Genomic DNA, 9,715 nt, shown 5'->3' with positions numbered 1-9,715 from the left:
CCTTTTTTAGAAAATTCTAGCTGTAGTGTGGCCTAAAAGGATGCCTTTTTATAAGCCAAATAGGTATGCTCTGCATATCTGTATTTGTATGTATGTATTTCATGGAGATTATTTTCAGATAGAAAAATGTAAAAGATAATGTGAAGAATGCAACTTTTTCTCATCAGTATTGATGTAGCCCACAATAATCAGAGAGCCAGGCATGCTGTGGGGCAGGATATTCTGCTGTCTATTAGCGCTTCTCTCCCCTGTCCTGTGAAGTCCAGAGGTGGGAAAGGGAAGTTGTTCTTAGGTGGATTTTCCAGCTGCAATGGAAAGCAGCATCAAAAGCCAGTCAGTTCCAGGGAAGGACAAAGAAAGCAAAGCCTCAGTCTCAGTGTTACAGCAGGATACTTTTGTAAGCCCCAAAGTTTGATCTTACAGTCGAAAGTCAAGTTGACATAACTTTCCTTACAAAAAACCAGCATGACATACACCAATCCATGCAGCCTTAATAAACACTGTTGACAAAAAAAAGAAAAATCCTTAGCCTTTCAACTATTTTCTTTACGGTATGGTATCTTTATAGCATTTAGATTCTGGATGCCTTACTGCTTTTTAAATGTTTTTCTCTGGGAGAAAAGTTCATATAAAAGAGTATCACAAATGTCTGTGGTTGAAAGCTCAAGGCAGATTATTCAGAATAGAGTGAATCATGGGAAAGGAAGTTCAAAGAAAAATATCTTGCTATCAGTGAAACAAATCAATCGTCTTTATACAAAATGATTTTCTAAAGCTGTCTCCAAATTCAGAAATATGTTTTGAAGCTACTGTGGGAGGCATTACGAAAAACACCTTGATACTTTGTTTTCTATTTAACCATAAAGGTATTTTTGCAGTACATGGACAATGACATTCCTGCCCAGAGACTGGTTTTGTTTTTGTGTGTGACTGTGTTGGAGGATTTACTATTTCTCAGGGAAACACTAACATATACTTGTTATGTCTTTTCTGGGCCATCTTCCGCACTCATATCATTGTCAGCCCATTCAAAATCAAAAGTTTGTGATAATAAGACAGAATAAAATAGAGCAAATGTGAAAAACTATGCTTCTTGCTGATTTCAACATCTACAGGAGTAATGTTTTAGTAAAGGTTGGTAGAAAGGCAGAAATACAACTTAGGGCTGGGAGCAAGTCAGTTTCTTCAGAAGAAGTTAGACTTTCCTTAGACCTCCTCTTCCCCAGACAGTTTGGACAGTTGCAGTTTTGCCATTCCTTAAAAGTAGTTAGAGGAAGCATTTATGGAATAGAAAGGAGGATTTGGTAGGAAAAGGGTTAGGATCCTTCTCTGAGACTGTAATCACAGTAGAAATGCAAGTATGCAAAGCTTAGGATACAGTAGTTTCTTTAACATATGTATGTTGAACTGTGGGCTTGCTGACACAGAAGCTCCACTCATACCCAGAAATGCCACAGCAATGTTGTTACAAAGGGAATCAGAGACATGCTATATCTGTTAAATCAGGCAATAGGGATCTCTTGCTTGAAAAAGAAATGATAGCAGAATAAAATGTGAAATTGTAACAGGATTAACATGGTAATATGCTAGTAAAAATTGATTTAAAATCAGAACCGTTATGAATATACTTACCAATGTGAATAGGAGATAGGTTAGAAACTTAGCATGCAAAGTCTGAGACACAAGGAGTAAAGTATTATGTTCGTGGGGATGCATTTTCCTACCAGGTGATGTTTCTTGCTGCCATTGCTGCTAGAGTAATGATCATCTCTGATGTTAACAATGGAGAATGTTATGGTTTTTTCTTAATTTCTCTTTGAGCAGATCTGTAACTTTTTTGGTACTAATTTCCATCTGACAGGTCAGAATCAGGCCTAGAGGAAATAGCAAGTGTTCAATCCCCATGTAAGCCCAGCTAATTTTCAGAGGCCAATTGCTCCCTATTAAAAAAATGCTTATGCTACTAAATGTTCTCAAGTAACATTGCAGAGAACAGATCTCATCTGAAAATCCAACTCTAATTCTGAGGGCTGTAAATCTCTGCTTTAGGTACAAATACCAGTCAGCGGTGACCACTGGCAGCTGAGGGACAGGAAAAAGAGGGAGATTCATTTCGTGCACCTATGATTATATGCTATGATTATAATGTAGGTCATCTACAGTCTCTTCAACATTGTTTACCCAATTGCTAAAACAGGGTTCAAATGTTTCTGCCTTGCATAATTATTAAGAAATTAAATTTTGTTTCTCTGAAAAAAGTGATTCACAAATGAAAGTATATTGTGCTTTGTTAATTGCACTATCTATATTTTTGGGACAGCAGAGTAAAACAAAGTATATGAATTCTTTTACTTTTTTTTCCATTTTCATGTTTTTTCCAGTCCTATGCATTGAAAAAATACTCCCTTTACTGCCCAGATCAGAAGATTGGCTTAAACACTGCAATATTTTTAGTGAATGCATTCTGAGTTTTTTCCAGTGCATTTTGGGATCATGTTACCAACCTTTTGGTTCATTACAACCACCAGAGCTTGTAATTTTCCTTATTCTTCAGAATAATGGTATGGTTCTCCCATAGTTATATGACTCTTGGAGCCACACCTTTGAGAAACACACTGTATATCACATGACTAATGATAAATCGCAAGCAAAGTCCAAACCAAATTTTGCTCCCTTTACCTCACAAAACAGAAAACAAAAGGCTATGCAGAGTGAAACTAACTTTTTGGCCTCCTGAGTTAACTCTTGGATGATCACTTGGAAATACAAGCTCTTTCTCTTGTGTTCTTTTTAAACTCTTTGTTGATGTGAATTGTTAGTCACCTATAAAACTTGCTCTTCCAGAAGATACTTGGCTAAGCGTGCATTCCAGACATTCAAGCTTTCACTAGATCTCACTGAAAAATCCTAATGCTATGGCAAGCATTCAATGCTTGCCATTTTTTTCTAGCAAGATTTGGTTTTGATGGTACTTATCTTTTATTTCAGCATGTGTAAACTGAAAACCAGAAACTGCTTTCTATATTGAACTGTTTTCACAAAACACACCTGAGTTCTTTTTGTAATGAAAATATATCTGAGAGTAATATTCAAGAGCTATGTCATTATTAGATTGGGTTTCAAGGGAAAAGGAATGATAAATATATGAAATAATTTTTTAAGAGACAGAATTTTCATTATACTCGGTACAAAATAAAACACTTTGATCCAGAAGGTAGTCCTTCACTTCCGTAATACAGAATCTTTTGTTGAAGTGCTATTGGATACTTGTCAGTTTGTAAGAAATGGACAGTCACCTTCTTTAGAATCAAACCATGCATTTATGTAATTCCATTTATGTTATATATATATATATAATTCCATTTATATAATGGAAACATATTTCATTGGATTATTTATGGGCTGCTTTTCTTCTCAAAGAATAAAGCTCTCTCCTTTTTATGAACTGTATTGCAAAATAAGAGTAGTTGCATAATTGCTTGCAAACAGTACCAGCTGTATATTCAGCAGTTTTTCATTAATTATTTATGAATACTAGTAATGAAATTAATATATCATGGATTTTCTTTTTGTTATAAACAGCTGCTTGGCCTCACTTGTCAAGAGAGACCAAAGGATGGAAAACTAATAACAGGGAAAGGAGTAATGTAATCTGAAAAAATTAGAACAACTGATGCTGGTAACTAGATATACAGAAAAAAAAAAAGGTTTCTTTTCCCCAAGGTTTTGGGCAGTTGGTCTGTTTGGGAATTTATTTTGAAAAATTAGGTTTGTAGCTATGTATATACCTGTTCAGATACCTCAGAGAATAAATGGTTTAATAAACTGGCCAGGGAGGATTATTTTCTTTCCTATGGATAGGGTCCACACTAGGACAGAAGTAAGCTCCCCTTACCGGCAGTGGATATTTAGCCAACAGGGACTATTGACTATTCAGGGAACTCTAAAGTCAACGCCTGGGAAGGTGTACTCCAGATGCCTACGGGCAGATCAGCAGCTCACATGCCCCGGAGTATCAGATACTCTCCTGGGAAAGGCAGGTATGGCACAGGAGTTAGAGGAAACCCAGATCCTTCCAGACAGACACTCAGAGGGCCTGTGGGATACCTTTAGCATGTTTTGAATGGGATACTAGAGGTCTGTGCTTTGGTAACTGAACTGGGCTGTAAGTCTGCATTGACTACATCAGGAGCTGAGCCACCCATGTATATCTGAACTTCGGTGTCTTAACCTGCATCTGATAATGTAGGCACCCATTTGTACTATTTCACCCTCCTGTTTTACTGCACTGTTCCTCTTCTACAGTTGATCCAGCAGATGTGACAGCATACGCAAACCAATTTACAAGTCGCACTCTGTATGTCTTGTCAACCTGGGGAGAAAGACTTGGCATGGACAAAATCAGCTTCTTTGCTGGCCTTGGACCATTAGAGCTGCTTACTTGTGGCAAACAATGAGAATATTTCAGTCAAGATTCTCGCTGAGAGACCCGTCAGTAGGGAAGAAAGCCAGGCAAACTGATACCAAAAGGATGCTCTGTGTCAGGCTTCAGGTCATAAAGTTGCATAAAAGCTGCATTCCTGGCACAGTACTTTTAAACTGCTTGTGCAGTTGGGTTGTCTGGAGATCAGACCAGTGAAGAATAAGGGGGAAAAAAGGAAGAGTTGCATTTCAGTTAGCTTCATCATGATTTGGATTGCATTTTCAGTGCAGAGTGCTATACGGATTTTTTTGAAATGCTTTATTCTTAGTCTGCTACTTTGAGTTAGGTTTAAAAAAAAAAATCACAAAAAAAACCCTCCTCAAGAACCATGCAAAGGAGAATGAATGACTATTTATTCTTCTCAGAATAACCCGTTCCTTCAGGAGTCCAGGTGTCCACGTCACCTGGGCATCTGGCACAGCACAGAGCAGAAGCTTTGAAACTGCCTTTAATAAAACTTGAAAACCAAATCCAAGCAACACTGCGTGCTTCTTCTCCTGGGAGCTGCTGAGTCTTGTGCAGTATGAATGACACAAAGAAAACGCCAGAAGAGTTAGCATTTCTGCTACTTTATCCGCACCTATACCAGCACAACCATAAGAAAGTGTCCTGAACTGAGCATGAGAGGGGAAGCTGGGATTGCTGCGCTCTGCTGCGTAGCGCTGGAGGAGAGACCCCTCCGATCCCCGAGAGCCCTGGGCACGGTCGGCTCAAGCGCTGTCTGGCACAGCATGCTGCTGCCGTAACCTGCTCATGCTGCCCTGTGACCTTCAAAGACAGGAGGAAGTCAGTCCCACTGAAGATGCGATTTGCCCTTCCAAATGCATCTCCTTTCCTTATGCCTCTCAATGGAAGTGTAATTGCACTTACTTAATGGGTGTAATCCCAAGCACATCTCTGCTTTTCTGCTTTTTCTGTCAAGCTGTGCAAGTTAGTTAGTTTTTCTGTCAAGTTAGGCAAATAGTGCCCTCTAGTGACGAAAATGAAAAATAAATCAGGAGAGAGTGGGGGGGGGGGACATTCATAGGAGGAAATCTGTTTAGATTGTACAAATACCCAGCAGCCAACTTTATTTACATATGCTGTCACCTTTATCCACACATTGTAACTTAGGCCATTTCACACTGGATTTCATTGAAAAGGTAGGGGACTGAAATGCTGGAAGAAGAGTCTTGGGATGTCTTCAATGGGATAGAGAAGTTCTCAGCTGAGTACAGACAGGGTGAGAGCTAAAAGAGCTCAACCTATGTAATTTATATCCCAGGGAAAGCTCCCTCAGTCTAGGGACTAAAAGGGGAGCTACATCAGTTAGCTGATGTGGCAGCTGTAGAGCAAGTAGAAAAAAACCCCAGCAAAATAAATGGTTTCACTGCAGGTAGAAAAGCTGACGGAAGGAAAATTGAATGCTGTAGAGTCAAAAGACATGAGTAGGAGTCATTCCCACTTTGAAAGACACTATTTCCTCCGATGGCTATATGAGGTATTTTGTGAGAAAATACAACATCTTTTCTTTCTGATACACAGAGAAATAACAGAATGATTCAACCAGAACCTCTGAGTGCCTTTGGAAATGCCAGTAACTGCTGGGGTACAGTTAAACAGGCAAAAATGTAAATTCTGCACAAGTGAAACAACTTTCCCTGGAAGACAAATGAATACAGTAATCTATCCACAGAAATATCTACAGAACCAGTGTGGATAAAGTGGAGGCCAAGCCCCAACTCCCACATTGCCAAGGAAACACGTTCTTGCAAATTGTGGACTTTGTTGTGCTTCAGAGCTTTTTAGCAAATCATGGCTAACACTGGGCCTCTGTATGTTGCTACCCATTGCCTGAGTGCGCTAGCTACAATCAGGGGCACTGGGTAGCTCCCAAATCAGTACGGCGCAAGGCAGTGCATCACCAGGGCTGCCCAGGTGCCTGAGCTCCCTGGGACACCTCAGGTGCGTGATCCCTTTCTCTCCTGCTTGCTCCTTCCCCTAGTGTCTGTTAGGCTTAGCGCTAATATTCAGCTGCTCTTTGAGGGCATGTGTCAGACCTGCCTGGACGTGCACGGGAAGGACGGTGTTTCCCCATCAGTTCACCATCGGAGGAGCTGGCCTCCTTGGCCTGCCTGGGCAGCCGCGTCTCCTCCGCCCAGGAGCGCTGGCACGGTCCCTCCTCGGCCCTCTGTGGAACAAGCAGCTTCGAGGCTCTTTGAGGAACTGTGGAAGCCACCGCCGTGACCTGCACGTGCCCCCTCGCGGCGGTGGCGCCAGCCGCGATGCAGCCGGCGCTGTCAGGAGGCAGGGGCGCCGGGCAGGAGGCGGCCGGAGCGGCGCTTGAGGGGGGAGCCCGGCCCCGGCCCCGGCCCCGGCCCCGGCCCCGGCCCCGGCCCCTCACAGGCGGCCGTTGGGCGCGGCGAGAATGCGGGAGAGCAGCCTCGTGCGCGGCCGTTGCGCCCAGCAGGGGGCGGTGTCGCGCGCGGCCGTTGGGCGGGGCTGGGGGCGGTGTCGCGCGCGGCCGTTGGGGTGGGCGGGGCGGCGGGCGCGCGGCCGCCGTTGCACAGCGGCGCCGGGGCGGGGCGGCGTGTGTGAGGGCTGGGCGTGAGGTGGCGGCGCTTGGTGAGGAGCCCGTGCGGCCGCGGAGGCTGGAGGGCGGCGCCCGGGGGTGTCTGGGCAGTGTGCTGTGCCCTGCTGGCAGGGCCGCGCTCTGCCCTAGCTGCCGCGGCTGATGGCGTGTGCGAGGGGGTGCGGAGGGCAGCGGCGGCGGAGCGGGGAGGGAGGGTGTTTGGTGTGCAGCAAGGCGCCCAGTAGTCCGCCCTGGCTGGGTGCCCGTGGCCGTGTGCTCAGCAGCGCTGAGAGCTGTGCCCGGCGCCTTCAGGCCTCGGAGGTGCCCCGAGGCCTTGCGGTGCCCGAGCCTCGGCTGTCGCAGCCGCCTGAGGGAGCGGCACCAGCGGGGCCTGAAGACTGCCCGCGGGTGAGCGTGGGCTTTAGGGTGGGGGGTCCGGCTTCTGCCCGTGGGGTGTGGGGAGGCTGGGGGGGCTGCTCCCCACCTCACACAAATAATAACTGTGCATGGCAGGGCAGCTCTTTGTTCCTCTGGAGCGTGGTGGGGAGCAGCTAGGAGAACAGGTGGGCTTCGGCCTGCAGAAGCTGGAGCTGACAGTGTTTTGTCTGGGCTCTGCAAAGGCCGTGACATTTTAGGCAGCAGGCTCCCTATGGCTGCCGCTTGGCAGAGGAGCATGCTGCGCACAGCGATGCGGGTAACCATGAGGTGGCTGCCAGTGGGCTGTGGTGCCATTGGAGAAGCATTGGTGAGGAATAATTCTCTTTCCCAAGCTGGTGACAAATGGAGTTCTCTCCCTGATTGGTTTTCAGCTTAGGGTGCTTCTGGCTACTTGAAAACCTCCCAGTGAGATGTGCTTTGTGTGGAGAGATGGCAGATCTCTGCTCAAGAAGATCTCAAGAATAAAACATTTTTGGGAGTGTGCTGCCCCAGAAACTCTCTCCGCACCTCGTTGTGTCATGCTGTGTTACCTGCTGGCCCTTCAGCTGACTGTGGCAAATGGTTCACTCCAGTGTGTTCTGAGACATGATTTTAGAAAGTCCATGTGTTTAGGAATGGAGAGATTTGTACAAGGTTTGAGAGTGCCTTTTGCTTTAGTGGTATTGACAGCTATCTGGCCTAGGCCTGTTGTGTTTGAAAGGCCTTCCCCGGTGCGTGGTTGGGTCTGTGTAACAAATGCTTTAGCTCCTGCTGTCTTTTGCCAGCACTGTGACTTCCTTCCTAGGTCATATGGCCATTCTGTTTGCCCATTTAAATCTGTCCCGATAGTTTTTGTGGGAGAGTGAAGCGTGTGAATCTGGAGAGAAGGCGGCCGGAGGGGAAAGCAAGAGGTGGTCCGTATGCTGCAGCTTTTTGGAAACGATCTTTCTGTCTTTGTGTCCTTGCAGAACGTGTGGCTGGGACCCATGATGTGGTGTAACTCTTGAAGGCTTTCAGGAATAAATTCTCCCTTTGAGCAGTATATCTTATCCCTTCTTATGCCAAGTTTCTTCGACTACCCACGGAAACATCTTGTCCCAGTTTGTCTTGATCAGGGTGCGGTTAGGTCAGATGACCGTAGCCTTCTTTGTGCAAGAGTTGTTAACGTTTGCCCTCAGAAGGAGCTGTGGTTCTTCCAAGCCCCACGTGCGGTTCTTGGGACAGGCTGGGAATAGGGTGTTGTCAGCGAGGCTGCTGGGAGGGGAGGAGTGTCCAGCTAGAAGAGCAGTGGAGCCCAACCAGCTGGTCCAGAATGGGCTGCTTCTTTTGAGGCCCTTTGCCTCTAGAAGTTCCAGTGGTGAGAAGAGGTGTATGTGCTCCCTGAGGTGGGGGAAAGCCCTCTCTGCAGCCAAGCTGCTGAGGCAGCCTCTCCTGCCCTGTTATGGGTGGTGTCTGAGCTGCTGGGACACCAATGGAGGCTCTGGAGCTGGCAGTTGCTGTACTGCCAGGACAGGGAGGCGGCAGAGCGTTTCTCTGCAGCCCTGTATCTTGGGGGGAAGGTGGTGGTGGGGTGCTCATGTCTGTAAGGAGCAGGCTGCTCTGTCAGAGGGGAGGTCACCTCTGTGAGAGCAGGGGGGTGAGGAATGCCTCCAGGCAAGTGAAGAGTTGCACTGGCATGAAGTGAAAAGCTGACTCCATCCAAAGCAGCCAGGCTCCCAAAGGCAGCTGGCTTCAGTTTGTGTTAGTGTCAGTAGCCACCAAGTTACAGAGCCCTTCAGTTTTTATGGGTTCTGGCTCAGGTTATGCCCCTTTAGGTAGCTGGTCTGATGAATGTAAAAAAAAAAAAAAAAAAATCATTAATTTCCAGAGTTACTTGCGTGGCCCAAGCAGAACAGTGCCCAGTTGGTGTAAATGTGTGTGTGCTTTTTGTTGTGAGACCGTTAGTGAAAAGACATGAACTGCCCCAGCGCTGGTCGGCTGCTTGTAACTCGCTCATTAATGAGTGGCTCTAAAGAGTGTATTGTGGCCAAGAGGAAAATGAAAGCATGGCCCAGGCCTGCGCATGCAGTTCCAGAACCAGTGCAGAGGTCCAGGACTTCCCTGCAGAGCTCAGACTAGATTAAGCAACTGAGAGGCGGCACACCACCAGAGAATGAGAGAGGCTTCAGGCTTGCCCAGAGATGGGGGTATAATGCTGGGGTGGGGGGGCTGGAGGCCACGGTGGTTAGCCAGGGACCTGCTCAGTGCCCTCTGCAAGCCTGAGC

The sequence above is a fragment of the Apteryx mantelli genome, chromosome 5 (assembly GCF_036417845.1).
Source record: "Apteryx mantelli isolate bAptMan1 chromosome 5, bAptMan1.hap1, whole genome shotgun sequence".
Taxonomy (NCBI): Eukaryota; Metazoa; Chordata; class Aves; order Apterygiformes; family Apterygidae; genus Apteryx; species Apteryx mantelli.
This window is presented reverse-complemented; position numbering follows the sequence as displayed.